Source organism: Bombina bombina, chromosome 1 (assembly GCF_027579735.1).
Source record: "Bombina bombina isolate aBomBom1 chromosome 1, aBomBom1.pri, whole genome shotgun sequence".
NCBI classification, from domain to species: domain Eukaryota; kingdom Metazoa; phylum Chordata; class Amphibia; order Anura; family Bombinatoridae; genus Bombina; species Bombina bombina.
Window position 1 is genome coordinate 1,278,137,633 of NC_069499.1, and position 16,668 is coordinate 1,278,154,300.

At 41.3% G+C, this 16,668-nt stretch overlaps 1 pseudogene; it reads left to right on the forward strand.

Annotated features, from left to right (window-relative positions):
• The first annotated feature begins 16,132 nt into the window (after positions 1–16,132).
• The window catches only part of LOC128648590 (fatty acyl-CoA hydrolase precursor, medium chain-like), a 230,976-nt pseudogene continuing 230,440 nt past the window's right edge, over positions 16,133–16,668 (forward strand).

Here is a 16,668-nt window from a genome sequence, read left to right on the forward strand (position 1 = left end):
GACTGCCCAAAGATATTGCCATCTGACCCGGTCGAACGCCTTCTCGGCGTCAAGAGAGATGACCGCGAGTGGCCAACGAAGTCGTGAGGCAAGAGTAAGTATGTTAAGGAGACGCCTCGTGTTGTCTGGTCCCTCTCGGAGGGGGACGAATCCCACCTGATCCGGGTCGATAAGGGAAGGTAGAAAATTAGCGAGACGGTTGGCTAGTATCTTTGAATAGAACTTGATGTCCGTGTTTATCAAAGAGATGGGCCTGTAACTCACACAAAGCGATGGGTCCTTGTCAGGCTTGAGGATGGTGACAATATTGGCTTCTAGAAATTCACTTTTAACCCCTTAAGGACCAGCGACGTACCCTGTATGTCGCTGGCCTTTTTTTGGGACTTGATTGTTTTATAGTGCGGTCTTGCCACCAGCATTGAGACTGCTCTATTTCACAAAGCCTGCTGGAGGGAGTGCATTAATAGTGTGTTCTTGTTAGACTTGTGCTATTATGTCCTGAAAAAACCCTTAACGACCAGTGACATACAGGGTACATTGTGGTCATTAAGGGGTTAAAGCAACCTTCCTTTCTAGCCAAGTTATAAAACTTTAGCAGCAACGGGGCAAGTTCTTGAGCATAGGCCTTATAGAAATGAGCCGGGTAACCATCCGGGCCACTGGACTTGAAGGACTTGGCGTTCTTAATAACTCTCAAGACCTCTGGAAGAGAAAAGGGGGAGCATAAGGTGTCTCGTTGTTCCGGGGCGAGCATGGGAAGTGACAGGGTCTTAAGATAAGTCTCCAGGACCTCCTGAGAAGAGGACCCAGGAGACTCAGCTGTGGCTATATTATAGAGCTTGGCATAATAGTCCGCAAACGCCTCACCTATCTGAGACGGGATCTGAAGAAGCGATCCTGATGATCGTATGGAGTGAATCCGGGATGCCCCTAGCCTGTTCCTAATTTTGTTCGCTAGCAGAGTATCGGCCTTATTACCTTTATAGTAAAATAAATGCTTAAGCTTGGTGAGGTTATGTTGGGTTCTGCGCAATTCGATCCTGGAGATGTGGTCTTTAATCTCAATAATTTGAGATGTGGTTTCTGCTGTGACTGTACTTCTATTGCTTGCTTCTAGTTGTCTCAACCTGATATCGGCTTGTGAGAGGGTGAGGCCTGCCTGCTTTCTAAGATGCGATTGTTTTGTAATAAGTAGACCTCTGATTGTAGCTTTAGCCGCTCCCCATAATGTGTCATCCCTGACCGTTAGATTGTCATTAGTTTGAATGAAGTGGGTGATATCTCTGCGGAGTTCCTCTCTGAAGGGTATGTCCTCTAGAATCTGGTGAGGCAATCTCCATTTGGGTTTAATATGAGTAGTGTTAGTGGAAGTTATGTCGGCCTGGACTTGGTCATGATCAGACCAGGCACAGAGGGAAATTTTGGCCATCTTAACTAAATCAAGGGAGTCAGCAGTGGAGAAGATGTAATCAAGCCTTGAATATAGCTTGTGAGGGTGTGAGAAGTGGGTATAGTCATGATCTCTGGAAGTGAGCTCTTATTCCGGTAAATATCTCAGGAGGGCATATTTGTGGTTCAGGTAGATTGTCTACTGATGGGGTCTTAGGGGAGAAAGATCACTAACAAATGTTCTTAATAGTTCGTGTTCGGTCTGGATCTCTCTAACACCCTGCAACATAAAATCCATGTTATGAGAGAGGGTTCTGACATGGTTTGATAGTTCTGTGAGATCCATTGTAGATTTGCAATTCAGGTAAACAATCCCTTTTTTTTTTTCTTTTTTTTTTTTAGGCTAGGTAATATGTAAGGTTAATAGAGGAGTTGAATAACCTTTGATATGTTTAACCCTGAATTACACAATCTATTTTATAATTGCCACTCAGTCTCACACCAAACCTTGGACTCTATATAATTTATTTAGAATCCTTTTATGCTCATAGACTTAGGGATGATGATATAGTCATTTTATAGTAATTAAATAACTTGATAGTGGAACTCAATAATAATATAACATAACATGAGAGAAGTAATATGGCCACTAAGTAATGGATAAATGTAGTGAGAAAACAAAGATCATATAGAACTCAAGCTTACACCATTATTCTTTCTGTGGCAGAGCATACAGTTTGTGTAAGCAAGGGGAAGAATAACAGTGCTTGTTGTAATGAGTTCCCTGGAAATCAAGGTGTTAATAAATTCACACACACAGCAATTGGAAGTGTAGCAAGTGGTAGGCAAGGGTTAGTTCATGAAGCTTAAAACAGAAGTGACAGTCTAAGCAAATAGTAGTTAGAGAGGCAATTAAGCAGCTATGCAGTCTTGACTTTAGAATGATGCAACACAAAGATAGTCTGCTGTACACTAAAAGTAAGATAGTCACTGTACCATACAACAGAAGTGTGGTAAGAGGTGTGTGATAAGCCTGTTGAGAGGAGGACAAGCAGAGCTGTGGTATTCCGGTGAGAACAGAGCAGGCAGAGCTGAGTGACGTCACCTGCAGCTGAGAGGAACAGCGTGTAGCGTCTGCAGAGAGGCCAGATGCTGCTGGGAGAGAGGAACACACCACCGGCTGGAAATACAAAGTAGTTGTGGATGCAACTTCCAGGAGTCAGAAGAGGTAAGGTGTAGAACTCCAGGAGATCTGTGAAGGAAGACAGGTAGAGAGATCCGGTCTCCACAGGCTAGTAGTGGAAGTGGTGTCAGAGGGATTCTTACACCCACTAAAGCAAATTACCTAGCATAGAACAGAAGGAGGAGGGGCTTTAAATAGGGATTGTAGAGCCTTAAAGGTATGTACAGCAGTGATCATGACAAAAACCCACCACCCACACAACCAACCCCCCAAATAAAATACTAACTGGAAAAAACCTAAGCTCCCCATTGCCCTGAAAAAGGGCATTTGGATGGGCATTGCCCTTAAAATGGCATTTAGCTCTTTTTCAATTGCCCAAACCCCTAATCTAAAAATAAAACCCACCCAATAAACCCTTAAAAAAGCATAACACTAACCCCCAAAGATCCACTTACAGTTTTGAAGACCCGACATCCATCCTCAACGAAGCGGCAGAAGTCCTCATTGAAGCCCGCAGAAGTATTCATACAAGCGGCCGAAGTCTTCATCCAAGCCCGCAGAAGTCTTCATCCAGACGGCATCTTCTATCTTCATCCTTCCGACGCCTAGCAGGTCCATCTTCAAGACTTCCGGCGCGGAGCATCCTCTTCTTCCGACGACTAACGACAAATGAAGGTTCCTTTAAATTACATCATCCAAGATGGCGTCCCTTTAATTCTAATTGGCTGATAGAATTCTATCAGCCAATCGGAATTAAAGATGAAAAAATCCTTTTGGCTGTTCCAATCAGCCAATAGGATTCAGCTTTCATCCTATTGGCTGATCCAATCAGCCAATAGGATTGACCTTGCATTCTATTGGCTATTCCAATAAGCCAATAGAATGCGAGCTCAATCCTATTGGCTGATTTGATCAGCCAATATGATGAACGTTCAATCCTATTGGCTGATTGCAACAGCCAATAGGATTTTTTCACCTTTAATTCCTATTGGCTGATAGAATTCTATCAGCCAATCGGAATGGAAGGGACGCCGTCTTGGATGACCTACCTTAAAGGGAAACTTCATTCATCGTTGACCATCGGAAGAAGAGGATGCTCCGCGCCGGATGTCTTGAAGATGGAGCCGCTCCATGCCGGATGGATGAAGATAGAAGATGCCGTCTGGATGAAGACTTCTGCCGCTTGGATGAGGACTTCTGCCGGCTTCGCTGAGGACTTTTGCTGCTTGGATGAAGATGGATGTCCGGTCTTCGAAAACTGTAAGTGGATCGTCGGTGGTTAGTGTTAGGTTTTTTAAGGGTTTATTGGGTCTGTTTTAATTTTAGGTTAGGGACTTTGGGCAGTAAAAAAGCTGAATGCCCTTTTAAGGGTAATGCCCATAGAAATGCCCTTTTCAGGGCAATGGGGAGCTTAGGTTTTTTAGGTAGGATTTTATTTGGGGGTGTTGGTTTTGTGGGTGGTGAGTTTTAATGTTGGGGGGTGTTTGTATTTTTTTTTACAGGTAAAGAGCTGATTTCTTTGGGGCAATGCCCCGCAAAAGGCCCTTAAGGGCCATTGGTAATTTAGTGTAGGCTAAGTTTTTTTTTGGGTGGTCTTTTTTATTTTGATAGGTCTCTTCGATTAGGTGTAAATAGTTTTTATTTTTGAAACTGTGGTTTTTTATTTTTTGTAACTTACACCTAGATTTACAGTTTTGCGGCCGAAGGGGTGCATTAGCTACGCGTCTTTTTTTTCTAGCGCTGCTTCTAAACAACACTGGTATTTAGAGTTCTCTGAAGGGCTGCGTTAGGCTCCAAAAAGGGAGTGTAAAGGCATATTTACCGCCACTTCAACTCTCAATACCAGCGTTGCTTACATTAGCGGCTAGCTTGAAAAACGTGCTCGTGCACGATTCCCCCATAAAAAACAATGGGGCAGTTTGGGCTGAAAAAAACCTAACACCTGCAAAAAAGCACTGTTAAGCTCCTAACGCAGCCCTATTGTTTCCTATGGGGAAACAGTTTCTAAGTCTGCACCTAACACCCTAACATGAACCCCGAGTCTAAACACCCCTAATCTTACACTTATTAACCCCTAATCTGCCGCCCCCGCTATCGTTGACACCTGCATTACACAATTAACCCCTAATCTGCCGCTCCGGACACCGCCGCAACCTACATTATACCTATGTTCCCCTAATCTGCTGCCCCTAACATCGCCGACACCTATATTATATTTATTAACCCCTAATCTGCCCCCCCAACGTCGCCGCTACCTTACCTACACTTATTAACCCCTAATCTGCCAACCGGACCTCGCCGCTACTCTAATAAAGTTATTAACCCCTAAACTGCCATACTCCCGCCTCGCAAACCCTATAATAAATAGTATTAACCCCTAATCTGCCCTCCCTAACATCGCCGCCACCTAACTTCAAGTATGAACCCCTAATCTGCTGACCGGACCTCACCGCTACTCTAATAAATGAATTAACCCCGAGGTACGGTTGGCAGATTAGGGGTTCATACTTGAAGTTAGGGGTGGATCAGCCAATCGGATTGAACTTGAATCTGATTGGCTGATTCAATCAGCCAATCAGATTTTTCCTACCTTAATTCCAATTGGCTGATAGAATCCTATCAGCCAATCGGAATTCGAGGGACGCCATCTTGGATGATGTCACTTAAAGGAACCGTCATTCGTCGTCTAGTCATCGGGGAAGGAGGATGTTCCGCGCCGGAGGTCTTGAAGATGGAGCCGCTCCTCGTTGGATGGATGAAGATAGAAGATGTCGCTTGGATGAAGATGTCTGCCGGTCCGGATGTCCTCTTCTGCCCGGATAGGAGGAAGACTTCTGCCGCTCCGGATGTCCTCTTTTGGTCCATCGGTGCCCGGCTGGGTGAACACGGCTCAAGGTAGGGAGATCTTCAGGGGGTAGTGTTAGCTTTATTTAAGGGGGGTTTGGGTTAGATTAGGGGTATGTGGGTGGTGGGTTTTAATGTTGGGGGGGTCATATTTTTTTTTTACAGGCAAAAGAGCTGTTGACTTTGGGGCATGCCCCGCAAAAAGCCCTTTTAAGGGCTGGTAAAAGAGCTGGTTACTTTTTAATTTAGAATAGGGTAGGGACCTTTATTATTTTGGGGGGCTTTTTTATTTTATTAGGGGGCTTAGAGTAGGTGTAATTAGTTTAAAATTCTTGTAATATTTTTTTATTTTTTGTAATTTAGTGGGGTTTTTTTGTAATTTAGTTTAGTGTATTTAATTGTATGTAATTGTAGGTAATTTATTTAATTAATTTATTGATAGTGTAGTGTTAGGTTTAATTGTAACTTAGGTTAGGATTTATTTTACAGGTAATTTTTTAATTATTTTAACTAGGTAGCTATTAAATAGTAAATAACTATTTAATAGCTATTGTACCTAGTTAAAATAAATACAGTAAATATACAGTATATATTACAGTAATATAAAGTTGCCTGTAAAATAAATATAAATCCTAAATAGCTACAATATAATTATTCGTTATATTGTAGCTATATTAGGGTTTATTTTACAGGTATTTAGTTTTAAATAGGAATACCTTAGTTAATAAGAGTTAATTTATTTCGTTAGATTAAAATTATATTTAATTTAGGGGGGGTGTTAGGGTTAGGGTTAGACTTAGCTTTAGGGTTTAATACATTTATTATAGTAGCATTGAGGTCCAGTCGGCATATTAAGGGTTAATACTTGAAGTTAGGTGGCGGCGATGTTAGGGAGGGCAGATTAGGGGTTAATACTATTTATTGTAGTGTTTGCGAGACGGGAGTGCGGCAGTTTAGGGGTTAATAACTTTATTAGAGTAGCGGCGAGGTCCGGTCGGCAGATTAGGGGTTAATACATGTAGGTAGGTAGCGACGATGTTGGGGGGGGCAGATTAGGGGTTAATAAATATTATGTATGTGTCGGCGATTTTAGGGGCAGCAGGTTAGGGGTTCATAGGGATAATGTAGGTGGCGGTGGTGTGCGGTCGGCAGATTAGGGGTTAAAATTTTTTATTATAGTGGCGGCGATGTGGGGGGACCTCGGTTTAGGGGTACATAGGTAGTTTATGGGTGTTAGTGTACTTTATAGCACAGTAGTTAAGAGCTTTATAAACCGGCATTAGCCCAGAAAGCTCTTAACTACTGACTTTTTTCTGCGGCTGGAGTCTTGTCGGTAGAGGGTCTACTGCTCACTTCAGCCAAGACTCTAAATACTGGCGTTAGGAAGATCCCATTGAAAAGATAGGATACACAATTGGTGTAAGGGGATCTGCGGTATGGAAAAGTCGCGGCTTGAAAGTGAGCGTTAGACCTTCCATCTTGATGCTATTATCATCAGGTGACATCTCTCCAAATCCTGGGCCCACCCTCATTCCCACCATTACCCAATCTCACACTCCATATAGAAACTTTAATAAAAGCAACACACATAACCTCATTTCCATCCAATGCATCCCACACGCATACACTCCTTTCACCTGTGCACTATGGAACTCTCGCTCTGTCTGCAACAAACTTACAGCAATTCATGACCTGTTTATATCAAATGCTTTCACCATTTTAGCAATTACAGAAACCTGGCTATCTCCTTCTGACACTGTTTCCATTGCTGCTCTCACACACGGTGGTCTTCACTTTAGCCATACCCCTAGGCAAGGTGAGAAACGTGGCGGCGGTGTTGGCATCCTGCTCTCCCCCTCCTGCACTTATCAATACCTACCTCCAATCCCATCTCTTTCCTTCTCCTCCTTTGAAGTCCACTGTATTCGTCTGTTCTCCCCCCTATCCCTAAAAGTGGCAGTCATCTATCGCCTTCCTGGACCAACCTCCCAATTCTTTGACAACTTTTCTGCCTGGCTTCCTCACTTTCTCTCTTCAAATATACCAACCCTAATTCTTGGGAACTTCAACATTCCCATTGACAACCCATCTGCCCCTGCTGCCTCTAAACTTCTTTCACTCACATCCTCCTTCGGTCTCTCACAATCCACCCCATTCCCGACTCACCGTGATGGACACTCCATCGACCTGGTATTTTCCTACCTCTGCTCTATATCTGACACCACCTGTCGCCCTTTTCCCATTTCAGACCATCACCTGGTCACCTATAATATTAATGCAACAGCTAAACCCACTTCTCCATCCCTCCCCCCGCACCTGTAGAAATACACATGCTGTGGATCCGATCAAATTTTCAAAAATCATTCAAAATCTCCTCCCTCACACCTCCACTATAACCTGCCCTGATCTCGCTACAGCCCACTATAACAAAACTCTTTCCTCTGCATTAGACACACTTGCCCCTCCCCAGCTGCGCAAAACACCACGCAGTCAGTTACAGCCCTGGCATGCTCAGCAAACACGCTATTTGCAAAAATGCTCCCGTACTGCTGAGCGTGTCTGGAGGAAAACTCACTCTGAACCCGATTTCATACACTATAAGTTTATTCTTCGTTCATACACTTCCGCCCTTCACTTAGCCAAACAAACTTACTTCTCTTCTATCATATCTACTCTTTCCTCAAACCCTAAACGACTCTTCTCCACCTTTAACTCTCTCTTCTACCCACCTGCTCCACCACCCCCGCCTGTCTTTAGTGCTCAAGACCTGGCTGACTACTTTTTAAAAAAAACACATACTATCCGAAGCAACATCCCAACACCAACCTGCAATACTCCAACAACAGGCCCAATTACTCCCTCTACCACCCTCTGTAACTTCCATCCAACCACTGAGAATGAAGTTTCTTCCTTACTATCTTCCTCACACCTCACTACCTGCCCACTCGACCCTATCCCTTCCCATCTAATTCCCTCCCTATCTTCCACCCTCACTCCTGCTCTTACCCACATCTTCAACCTATCTCTCTCTACCGGCTCATTCCCATCTTCTTTCAAACACGCAAAAGTCATTCCCATACTTAAAAAACCCTCCCTCAACCCTAATTCTCCTGAAAGCTACCGCCCCATATCACTGCTTCCACTAACATCAAAACTCCTTGAAAAATTTGTTTACAATCGCCTAACCCACTTCCTGTCCGCCAACTCCTTGACCCACTGCAATCCGGATTCCGCCCAAAACACTCAACTGAGACTGCCCTTACCAAGGTCACAAATGATCTTCTCTCTGCTAAAAATATTGGCCACTACTCTATACTCATCTTACTTGACCTCTCAGCTGCCTTCGACACAGTTGACCACCCCCTCCTCCTACAGACCCTTAGCTCTTTTGGCCTCTGTAACACTTCTCTTTCCTGGATTCACTCCTATCTTTCTCACAGGTCTTTTTCTGTGTCACTTGCCGGCGACTCCTCCTCTCCTATGCCTCTGTCTGTTGGAGTACCTCAAGGATCTGTTCTGGGTCCTCTACTCTTCTCCATCTATACTTCTTCGCTAGGTAAACTTATCAACAGTTATGGTTTCAAATATCACCTCTATGCTGATGACACCCAGATCTACCTTTCCACCCCTGCTCTCTCTCCCTCTGTCCTCTCTCATGTCAGCAACTGCTTATCTGGTATTTCTTCCTGGATGGCCTCTCACCACCTAAAGATTAACATGTCCAAGACTGAGCTCCTTCTTATCCCCCCCTCAAGCTCTACACTGACTTCTGACTTCTCTATCCCTGTTGACGGCATCACCATTTCCCCATCGCCCCAAGTCCGCTGCCTTGGAGTCACACTTGACTCAAACTTATCCTTCATCCCCCATATCCAATTGCTTTCTACATCCTGCCGCAATCATCTACGCAATATTTCTAAACTTCGCCCTTTTCTGAGCTCTGACACCACAAAGCAAATAATCCACTCCCTTGTTATCTCCCGACTTGACTACTGCAACAACCTACTCGCTGGCCTTCCTCTTTCCCGCCTCTCCCCCCTTCAATCCATCCTAAATGCCTCTGCCAGGCTGATCCACCTTTCCCGTCGCTCTGTATCTGCTGCACCTCTCTGTGAGTCCCTTCATTGGCTCCCCATTCACAGCAGAATTAAATTCAAAATTCTCACCCTTACATACAAAACTCTCACCAACGCCGCTCCCCTCTACCTATCCTCTCTAATACACAAGTATACTCCAGCCCGTCCACTAAGATCCAACAATGACCTTCTCCTTGCATCCGCAACTATCACCTCCTCTCATGCTAGACTGCAGGACTTCTGTCGTGCAGCACCTACCCTCTGGAACACTCTCCCTCATGCTGTCAGGCTTTGCCCTAATCTTTCTTCCTTTAAATGCTCCCTGAAGACTTTTCTGTTCAGGGAAGCCTACCACCCAACTCAATAATAAATTATTTTCACTTACCTAATATTTCCCTCATCTAACTCTGTATTAACATCCTTCTCAATCTTGCAGTCCTCACCTCCTGTTTCCCAACCTCCTACCCTTCTAGATTGTAAGTTCCCACGGGAATAGGGCCCTCAATCCCTCCTGTATGTGTTTGTAAATTTTGTCCTGTTTCTTACAAGTCTTGTATTGTTTTATTAAAATGAATTGTATCCATGGACAGCGCTGCGGAATATGTTGGCGCTTAATAAATAAAGTATAATAATAATAATAATAGACCCTTTCCTGGCTGACTCTAAATACCAGTGGGTGGCCAAAAGCAGCGTTAGGACCCCTTAACGCTGCTTTTGATGGCTAACGCAGAACTCTAAATCTAGGCGTTAGTGTTTTTTATTTTTTATAACTTAGTTTTTTTTTTGTAATTTTGTCATTTTTAATAGTAGATTTAAATAACTTGAGTAGGGTTAGGTTTTTAAATATGTAATAAAGTTAATTTAATTGTTAGTTTAATGTAATTTTAGTTTAATAGTTAGGGTAGGTTAATTAATAGTTTAATATAGTTTAATGTACTTGTAGTATAATAGTTAGGGTAGGTTAATTATAGTTTAATATAGTTTATTTTAATTCTAAAGGTAAGTTTTAATTTATTATAAGATAGGGATGAGTTAATATTTAATGTAAAGTTAGCGGCTTGTTAGGTTTAGGGGTTAATAGCTTAATTTAGTTTATGGTGATGCGAGGGGCTGTCGGTTTAGGGGTTAATAACATTTATTTAGTTGCGGTGGGGTCCGGAAGCAGCGGGATAGGGGTTAATACATTTATTTCGTTGCGGCGGACTCCGGGAGTGGCCGGATAGGGGTTAATATATTTATTTAGTTGCGGTGGGCTCCGGGAGTGGCGGGATAGGGGTTAATATATTTTTTTGGGTTGTGTCGGGGTCCGGGAGCGGCGAGATAGGGGTTAATAACTTTATTTAGGTTGCGGCGATGTCGGGAGCGGCAGATTAGGGGTGTTTAGACTCAGGATTTATGTTAGGCCGTTAGGTGTAAACTTTACTGGTTTTCTACCATATAAATCAATGGGATATCTGGCAGCATCGAACGTGAGCTTTCGCTGCTTTCAGACTCCCATTGATTCCTATGGAATCTGCGGCCTCCAGGGTGGCGGATTGAAAACCTGGTACGCTGGGCCAGAATAGTGACAAGCGTACCAGTTAGAAGTTTGATAACTTGCACAAGTTGTCAGATAGTGCCAAATTTGTATTTGGAACATTTGTAATGACATACGCATCGATCTGTGTCGGATTGAGACCGGCGGATCATATGTTACGTCACAAATTTCAACTTTTGCCGGTCTGTAGGCTTTGATAACTAGGTCGAATCAGGCTCGCCACAATTACCCTTCCGGAATTTCAGTGAATTTGCGGTTGACGGCTTGATAAATATCCCTCTAAGTCTGTGGTGGTGACCGCATGAAGAAGGATCGGATGGAATAGACAGAAGATGCATAAGGTGGAATAGGGCCGTCATGGATGAAGCTACAAGAGGACCGCTTTCATGAAGAAAGAAGAGGAGCAAAGCTGGAGCTGAGATTGTAGGAGTCGAGTCAAGTTGAGTGAGCAGAAACTTTGAGGATTAGAGTTAGGATTTTTTAGTATAGGATTTTTTTTATAATAGGGCATTTCTTTTTCTTTCAGCTCAAATGAGTTATAATCACTTTGGGACATTGCCCTACTAAATGCCCTCCTAAGGACAATGCTCTACCAAATGCCCATCTTAGGGCCAGTTTTTTTTAGGATAGTGATTTTTTTTTTTATGGCAGTTTTTTTTTTTTATAATAAGCTGTAATCACTTTAAGACAATGACCTAACAAAAGCCCTAATAAATGCCCTCATCAGTGCAATTTTTAGTTTCTTTTTTTAAGATAGGCTTTTTATTTGGGGGTGGGGATAATTTTGGTTTTATAATAGGGTTGGGTTTTTTTTTGCCAAGTAAAAGAGCCAAATCAGTTTAGGGCAATGCCCTACAAAATGCAATTTTCAGGGAATTTTTTTAAGTAGGTTTTAGTATAGGGTTTTTTACTTTGGGTGTTTTTTTTAAGGGTACTTAAGTATCACTCAGTTTATTTATGGGTATCCTTAAGAATAGAGCAGGATCTCCTGTCAACACTCTGTAAGCTGCTGTTTTGTTGCGTATAATTGGACTTTACTTTAAGGATAGGTCTTACTGTTTGGATTTTTTTATTTTTGGTAGAGTTTTTTTTTTGGAAATGTGTTTTTTTTGTTGTTGTAATTTTAGTGCTTTTAACTTTTTGTAAATTAGGGGAATTAGGTTAGGGTTCTGGGGGGTTAGCTGTTAGGGAGTTAAGTAGTGTATGGGTAGTTTGTGATGGAGTTTTGGCAGTTTAGGGTGTAATAGGTTATGGGGTGTTGGCAGTGGGGAGGTATTGGTGGTTTTGCAGTTAATAGGTTAGGGGGTGTTTGCAGTGGGGGTTGTGGCAATTCAGGAGGTTACAAGATTGGGGGTTAGATAAATAGGTTATGGAAGATTATGGGTAAATATAGTCACTGGGTTAGGTTGCGCTGGGGGTGAGGGTGCATAAGGGTTAATAGTTTAGAGTAGCATTACATTTATAAAGAATGTTTTCATTTTATGCATTTTCTTTTATTATGCAGATTATTTTAAGTATTGTATACATTTAACCTTTTTTTGCCTGCTCTTTTTATTATTAAAAAAAGGTTAAAATCAATAAAATATTAAAGAAAATGCACAGCATTTAAACATAGTGTATAAATGTATTGACATAGCTCCTATAGCTATAATAGAGAGGTTTTTTTGTCTTTATTAGTCAGATATAGCGAAGACATGATGTAGATGTAAGTGTTCTATCTGGGCGTTCCAGGGGAGTAACATGCTTTTAAATTGGTATACATCACTCACCAGTAGTGCAATATTTTCTAAAGACCGTCCTGCAGGGTAGGTATAGGGTATCAGACATATTGGTCTTGCCACCTTTTCAGTGGCGAGATTTTCCAGTGTGATGAAGGTAGTGTAGGTTTAGTTACAATTAGGTTAAGTATGTATTATTTCAAGTGCTCCTACACAGAAACTATTTATTGTTTCATGTTCACTGTCTTTGCTGTGTAGGAACTTTTCAAATACAGCTCCCCCTGCTGATAGTACCAACGAGTGGCGATGTCGACAGAGTTTTGCAGAAGTGGTGATCCCTATTAATTCCTACGGCAGACACATTACCACTCATTGGCACTTTATGGGTCAGCCCCCTTTTTTAGAATATATCAACAGACTGATGGACTGTGAGCCTGGTAAACCAAAGCAGGCAGTTTCTTATTGGTCTGTTGATGTTTTGAGTATCGGGCCCTAGTGAAACCTGCTGCTTGACTCAACCCTCTTCCTTCAACGCAACTCCTGCTTCTGTGGTTCCAGTCTTCTACTCAGGTAATTACCTTATTACCTTATGCATATACTTGTTGACAAACCTATTATAGGCAGGAATTAGTGGTCTGGCTAGGGACATTTGTGCCCAACCAGGGGCAGACTGACAAGTCTGGCAATTCGGCCCTTGTCCGAGGGCCCGGCATATTAAAGGGCCAACCGCCACTGCAGACAGATGCATGCAGCATGAATTAAGGAAACTTTTTAAAAGAAAAATTATTTTTATTTTATATATTAAAATTATATTTTTAGCTAGCTTGAACTTTCTAAATTAATCTGGGGGGGGTTGAACACTGGAGGGTTGGAAGTGTGACCAGCACGCTGTGTCAGCTATGGCTCATCCATGCACAGAGTAGTGTAAACAGTGGGAAAAGCATTTACAAAAAAAGGCTCTTTTACAGGGTATTGAAAATAGATTAGAGCTCTCAGCTATGAAAGTTTCTGCATTGGCTAAGAATAAATACATCTCAGATCTGCTTGGAATAATCTCAAATTGCCTTTCCCATTATAATCCTGTCTCAACTGTCTGACTATTTTCACACACCCTTCTAAAGATGATTGTCGTTTATTCCAAAAAGCAAGTTTAAAGGGACAGTAAAGTCATAATTAGAAATTTGTTATTTAGACAGAGCATACAATTTAAATAACTTTCCAATTTACTTCTATCTCTTAATTTGCTTTCTTTGTATGTTTTACCTAAATCATGAAAGAAAAAAATTGGGTTTCATGTCCCTTTAAGAAAAATCAGCTCAAACAATTAACTAAGGAATTTCGACAGTTTGTCCCTAATACATTATATTAAAGCATATTAAACAAAAAGTCTGCAAAGATTCACATGACCACATCAAACAGCAAAATGTATCCAGACTTTATAGTGTGCTTTAATAAGATTAAAAATAATCAACAATGTGGCCAATCTCTGGTAAAACAAAAAGTGTTAATTTAAACAAAAATGGCTTCCAGTGAGGACCCTCTGTGCCTGCTAAAGGGTTAAAGCTGGAATGTTTCATGCGTCCCTAATATGCATCATCTGCTGCTCTGTATAGGTAGCCCTCAGTTTACGCCGGGGTTAGGTTCCAGAAGGAATGGTTGTAAATCAAAACCGTTGTAAATTGAAACCCAGTTTATAATATAAGTCAATGGGAAGTGAGGGAGATAGGTTCCAGGCCCCTCTCAAAATTGTCATAAGTAACACCTAATACATTATTTTTAAAGCTTTGAAATGAAGACTTTAAATGCTAAACAGCATTATAAACCTAATAAAATAATCACACAACACAGAATATATATTTAAACTAAGTTAAATGAACAAAAACATTTGCTAAACAGCATTATAAACCTAATAAAATAATCACACAACACAGACTTCACTTGCATTTTTCTGCAAACAGTTCTTTCTATGCATTCCAATCTGGATTGATTTATAGACAGGAAGATCTTGTTCCTTTGAAATCTGCTCGATAGCTCAGGTCTGGTTAAACTGATTAATTTCAGCTTGCTTGGCTTTGCTGCAACACAAGCGGACAGCTCCACCTACTGGCTATTTTAATAAATGCACTGCTTCTAAATGCTTTTCAATAGCAGTCACATGACTGGAAAAAAAAGGTTGTTATTCTGAAACGGTGTAAATTGAACCGTTGTAAAACGAGGGCCACCTGTATATCAGTGAATGACAGGATTGACTCATGCTTATTAATGATACTATACCACCCACTTATAATTCAGTACAATGATCATTGGGAACACAACACTACACAGTAGGCTCCACACCTGGGTTAACTCAAGCAGCATACATATACAATATATTATATATTGATCATGGCAATGATGGAAAATAAAAAGTGCAGACCAGTGATATAAAATTAGGGTGAATAACACATTTATTTGAATGCACATCTATAGGGTTTCTGTTTTGCTGGGGAGCTCAGAATGTAAATCTGCAGGGAAAAACAGCTTTAATTGTGGTCACTGGAATTAAATTTATATTTTCTGTGTCAGCAGAGTGAAAATGCTTATTTGGGTTTAGGAATTTATCTGAACTCTGGAAAATGATTTTTTTTCCTGCATTGATAGCCCTTAAAGCAATCTTGGTAGTTTTGATGGTTCTGTCTGCTAGAAAAAAAAGTTAAAGGGATAGGAAACCCAACTTTGTTTTTTCAAAATATAGATAGAGCATGTAATTTTAAAGAAGTTCTAATTTTACTTCTATTATCATTTTTCTACATTCTTTTTGTATCTTTTGTTAAAAAGCAGGCTTATCTCTCTTTCTAGGGCAATTAAAACATGGGGGGAGGGGGGACAAAGGATGTAGGTGGAGCAAAAAGGGGTGGGACTTGCCACACTATTGCCCTGGGGCTTTGGTTGGTCTCAGTCCACCCTTGTGCCCCACTATATCTACCCAGATAAATGTGTCCCCAATAGTGGGCAAACTGGCTTCCTTACTCCCTGGCATGTATGTTTTATGACCACTAACAAAAGCCACAGGCAAATAATTTAATAACTGGGTAAATGGGTGAAAGCAGCTCTATTCATCACATACGTGTTTTGAAAAAGGAGGATAGCAGCTTCTGCTAAATTTGCTCATATATAGAGCTATAATTTTCTGGTTAGATTTCATATCATATTTATTTCCATATTACATTAACTAAACATTAAATGTTCTCTATTACTGTAAGGCAACCAATAAGAACAACTATAACAGATCTCCGTGGGATATTAAGTTAACATCTAATTGATTCTGTTTGCTGGCTGACTTTGCACTTCTAGCAGGGCGTGACTAGTTCCCATCCCTCAGGTTTCATATTATTTACTTCTGGACTAAGAACGTTAGTCTTTATTGTGCAACGTTTGTGTCTATTCTAAAGTGCATACCATCCGCTTTTGTTTGGAAGGATAAAACTTTATTACAAATGGATTCCGTACTAACCGTCTTTCTCCTGGTTTGCATAGGTTTTACATTGCAAGGAGCAGGTAAGAGAACCTAAGTAATTAGTGCCTCATTAATGTATACACAAATATGCAGATATAGGCTTGTTGCTTATGTTTTTTTTTGTCAGTTGGAACTGTTTTTCTGAATGACTCCCTGTTTGAGAGCAAAATATTAAAAATAAAATAACATTCTAATACATAATTTCTTGCAACAGTGAAAGTTTTTAACCATGTCTACAAAAGGGTTAAACATATAGCTTTACTACTGCTTAGAACATGATGCAGATTCTGAGCAGAACACAGAGGGGGGTTCATTGCCAATGCATTGGGCCCACTGGCTATGTCCTATGCAACAATGGCAATGGGTGTTTAACCCTTTTATGACATAGGCAATTGTCCAAGTTCTGAAAGTAAACAACACCTTGA